The sequence below is a fragment of the Geospiza fortis genome, unplaced genomic scaffold (genome assembly GCF_000277835.1).
Source record: "Geospiza fortis unplaced genomic scaffold, GeoFor_1.0 scaffold70, whole genome shotgun sequence".
Classification (NCBI taxonomy): domain Eukaryota; kingdom Metazoa; phylum Chordata; class Aves; order Passeriformes; family Thraupidae; genus Geospiza; species Geospiza fortis.
The window spans coordinates 4,709,518-4,714,516 of NW_005054317.1; the positions used below are offsets into that span (position 1 = coordinate 4,709,518).

Below are 4,999 nucleotides of genomic sequence, written 5' to 3' on the forward strand. Positions count from 1 at the left end.
AACTCTGCATGACATACCTGCAATTTTCTCCATTGTATTAAATATATGGTCTGTTTCACATAAAGATTTCCACACAGCTAGTTGAAACAAAAGAAATACAGGATTATTTCTGTCCCTTAAGCAGTAACTACACTTTATCATGGTATCTTTGTGTGGTCCCCTAGAGCTGTGTTGGGTTTCTCATTAGATGCCCTGCCCTGGCTGCAGTAAGGAGGTTCAGGCTGGCAGGGTGTGATGCCCTGCCCTGTCGTGAGGCGCCAGCTCCGTGTCCCGTCCAGCGCCGTGCTCAGCCTGTGGTGACACAGCAGGTGCTCCCTGTGCTGTCTGTCGGATGGGATGCTCTGCCTGTGCTGAAGGGCTGGCTTGGCAGCCACCAGCAGGTCACTAGCTCAGTGCAGGAGGCTGACACGATTCATCACAATGGGTGTGGGATGGCAGGGCTCAGAAACCATCCGGTGCTGGTGCAGTGCGTCAGGGGTGCGGATGGCACATGAGAATCGATGAGCTGTGACTTGGCTCAGCGCTGCGGCGTGGAGGAGAGCCCGAGCGAAGGGAAGGCAGGAGTTGGGAGATTAAAGGGTTCCCATGCTCAGCAGCACCTCACAGGCAGCTGGGGCACTGCCCAGGAGCACTGGGGTGAACAAAGGGCTTCTCACCGACCTTTCCCACACGGTGTGAGTCCCCAGAAGAGAGGGGAGATGGGGAAAATCGGTGTTTGCTGAATACACTTTTTTCCTAGGGGTGTAGGCAGGTGGGCTCTTTCAGGTCTGGTCTGCTGGGGGAGATGTGAGAGGCAGCCGTGATCCTGCCCACATCCCCAGAGCCCATCCTCGTGCAACCGGTGGGACCGTGCAGGCAACTCCTCCCGCGAGGATGCTGCGAAAGCCTCTCCTGACACATGCCGTCCAAGGCACTAATCATCGATGTTTACTGTATAGCTCATATGTGCTGCACCTGGCAACCAGCAAGGGAGCTGAAGGCAGCACGTGTTTTATATTTGAGTTGTTACTTAAAAAATCAAATTATTTGCATCAGTTTTTGACATTGTTTTTTTTCCCTTGGCTCTGCATGCCAGGGCTCACAGTGCGTGCAAAGATCTGTTTGCTACGTGTAAGCAATATTTTCCCCAGTTTAAAAAAAAAAAAAAGTGTAGACAAGTTAAACATAAAAGGTGTAAAAGATGATATGTCTTTTCATTTAGAAGCCGACGTGGTATTTCATGGAGGCTTATGTCAAAGAGATTAACGCGCTGGAGCTATACTGTATATTTATAATTGCATACAAATGCATGCTATTGCTTCATATATTAGTCTTTGTTAAAAAATCATTTTGATATATTTGTTTTAGCAGCATAACTAGCCCTGGGGGCACCGGGTATAATTAGAAAAGGGCATGGGGGGAGGCGGGACTTGTAGAATAAAGCAGTGGCCTTAGGATCACAGGTCCTAATTATAATTTATAATTAACCCCGGAATTTGCACAAACCATCTAAGCTAAACAAGGACTATCATTTTTGCTGTTTAAATTGCAACCCTTTTTTTTAAATTTCACCACCTGCTTTGTTGATGTTGTTGTTTTTGTGGTTTAAAACTTAAAAACATGGGGGGATTAGGAAAGTGGCATTTAAAACTTTTCATATGAAATATTTACTGTGGGAATTTACTAGTTTAGAGCCAACACAGTGAATCTGCAGCAGAAGGAGTGATCTGAAACTTGTTTACTTATAATTAAAAATCTCGTTAGTTATTTTTCTTGCCTTTTTTGCCCTTCTGCTTCCCTCTCTGCCCACAGCTTCTGCCATACACCTCAAGTACCCGTGAGCAGGAGCTATAGAGAATTGGATGGAATTGTGTCTCCACACAGATGGAGACATTAGTGTTGTTTGTCCAACTGAATTCATAGACCCAAACCCATTTCGTCCCTCATGCATTTGTATATACCATGTACATCCAAAACTTCTGTTCCACCCTTTTGCCCTCCTCTCACTTCTCATCACTGCTTCAGTGCAATAGTGATGTGGTTGTGGATTGTGTGTGAGAACATCAGTTCCTGCAGCTTCGAGAGATGCTGCTTCTGTACATTAGATTTAGATCAAATAGCTAGTATCAAAGTTGAGCTGGAGACCTTTGCTGAAAACAAAATTGCTAATAAGCATCAGAATGAGCTGTGCAGCTTGAGCTTCTCCTGGGGATTTTTTCAGCCCCATCAGCCATGTACCGAAATTGTCTAGAGCACAGAAGTGAATCTTAAATTACAGTGATGCTAAGCTATATACCCTTTGTGTTCTTGCAAAAGGGAAAATAAATATGTTCCCTCAGAAAGATTATATTTTCAAAGTATATTTGACTTGAATATTTAATTAGGTTTCAAAATTATCGAGCTAATAAATTAAGTGGAAGGCTTTGGGTAGTGTTTTTCCAGTTCTATCTATATCCTGCATTTGTCACTAATTAATGAGTTTCTAATGCTTCAGCTTCTGGGAAGATGAGCAACAAAGATTAACATAACTAGTAAATCCAAAGATGTGCAACTGGGTTATAGTATTTGAAATTTGACAAAAACATCGGAAGTATTATTATTTGTGACATGGCTCAAGATGGGGGATTGTGAGGAAAGCAAAGATGACAGAACTGGTGCTAACCACTGTGACAACAACTTGAAAAGCAGCCGACATGACATCTTTCCTATCATGCTGCCGAAAATGTCAACTTTGTGAAGGACAGTGAGAAAATGGTTTGCCGAAAATCTGAAAGGTAGATTCAAGAGATGCTCATCATGTCAGATGCAATATAGTCCACAGCTGGGTGAGAAAGGGAGTCCTTGCCATGGTGATGGCTCTCGCTTGGCAGGCCCTTCCAGACATCCACACTGCTCCAAAAATGGCTACAGCTGACCTGTAGATTGTCTCAAGTTTGCATGAGACGTGAGAGTGGCTTGTGCTTACACCCAGCATGGAGGCACTGCTGGCCAGAGCCACTGGGTTTGTGTCCTCCTGGCTCACAGGAAAGGGGAAGACCAAAGGATTAAGCTTTCCTTGTGTGTGTGTTTGTGTGTGTGTGTGTGTGACTTAGGGGTTTGGTTGGTATCCATTCAGATGTTGTGACTTGGGTGAAAGCCACATTGGCCAGTGGTTTTCTCTCCAGAGCCCACCCTTTGTCTTTGTGTGGGTCAGTGATGCTTCCAGAGCTGCCACTGCCCAGCCAGGACACACCTGATGCTGTCAGGTCAGCCTGTGCTGGGTGTCCACCATGAGATGTGGTGAGTGCTCTGAGTACAGTGAGAAGCTGAGATTCATGTGAGAGGGCTGTGACCCAGCCCGAGCTGTCAGATCCTGCCATTAAATCTCACCAGTTGAGGTTATTGACCTAGCAAAGGGTGACACAATTTTCAGACCATTTCCAGTCCCACAGCAAATCACTGCCAGGGCAGGCAGCTTTTACTGCCTCGTTTGTCAGTGCTGATGCAATTAACCCAGTGACACTCTGAGCTGTTGTGGGTACAGGGCAAGGACCAAATGCCAAAAGTCAAATGAGGGCTTCAACCCTGCACCTTAATATATGGCATTTATTGTGGTCTGCCTTGAATTATCTCTCTGTGCCTGGGAGCAAACCAGGCACTGTGAGGTGCACAGCATCACAAAAGGCATGGACATCTCTATCTGAATATTAAATATTTTATGGAACTTTGGAATAAATTATATTAAGCATGTTAAGACATTAATTTTTGTTCAATATCTAATTTGGGTTTTTTTGTGGCTTGCTCATTTTTTCAAAATAACTGGTACTAATTAGTTACTAATGAGACCAGATCCATACTTCCAAAATTGTTTATGAAATGTGTTCCCCAACTGAGACATTTTATCCAAGTTTCAGCCTAAATCTTTTTTTCCTGTTTTTTTCCTTAATACACAACTGAATTTGGCAAATAATCAAAGAAAGATTCTGATTAAATGCTGTTTAACTTTAAATACATGCCCTGGTATTCAAGTATTTTTCTGTGTCCATGCTGCAAGTTTTATTTAATGTATATTTAGCTTTAAAATTTTGCAGTAAATATCATCTACGGTTTGCAAGTTCCTCTTCCCAAATGTTTTAATGGTTTATTCACCTGTGTTGGAATATCAGAGTTCATATTTATGATATTAAGAGCTTAGTAAATGGAGGGTCGAGGAGAAGTGATTGCACAGATTTTATAGATTTTAATTTTTTTATAGATTTTTTTTTCTTTTTAAGTTTAGGGCCTTTGATTTTTTAAGAGGAAAATAAAGCCAACCAATTAACCCCTGACAGGAGGTTCATTAGAAGCTTTGTAATCCCTTGCCAAGTCTTTTGTAAAGCCAAACCAGTCTAGTACTGCGGATTTATGCAGCTTAAGCTGAACACTGGGGGAGGCCTTTAAGTAAGAACATTTGTTCAATTTTAAGATGTCTTACACTACCTCAAGATTGCCTGTGCCAGCAGAGTTGCCCAGGAGCACACAAATCCTGAGACTTTGCTCTGCAGTGATGGAAGCAGAGCCAATGATCGTGTGCCTGGCCGATCCCTTTGGTGGATGGGTGGATCAGACTCGCTCCCTCCTCCTGCCTGGGATGCTCTGCACAGCAGGTTTTGCCATGTGGGTGTGGGGGAGAAGGAGGGGATTGGGTGGGTTGGCACCAGCAGAGGAACAGGACAGAAGAGCACAGGGATCAGGGCATTATCCAGCCCCCAGGAAGAGCCTCAGCCGGGATTGTCTGCACGCTGTGCTCTGTGAAAGGTGAGAAATACCCCAAGGCAGCAGGACCTGGGTGTCTCACAACACACTCCTGTGCACTCCTCAAATAGAGGGGCATCAAGTAGTCTGAGAAAAATTGAGATAAATTGCATAATGTGTTCATTTTTATAAATTAAAATTAAACTAATGAAGAGGCATTGCATTTCCAATGCAAAATGCATGTCACTCTTCAGACACTTTTCAGCAGAATATATTGATGATGGTTCACTTCAAGAAACCTCAAAAA

General features: G+C 43.7%; 1 protein-coding gene across 15 annotated transcripts in view; it reads left to right on the forward strand.

Annotated features, from left to right (window-relative positions):
* The window catches only part of CADPS (calcium dependent secretion activator), a 163,454-nt gene that overhangs the window by 87,642 nt on the left and 70,813 nt on the right, over positions 1–4,999 (forward strand). The window lies entirely within an intron of this gene.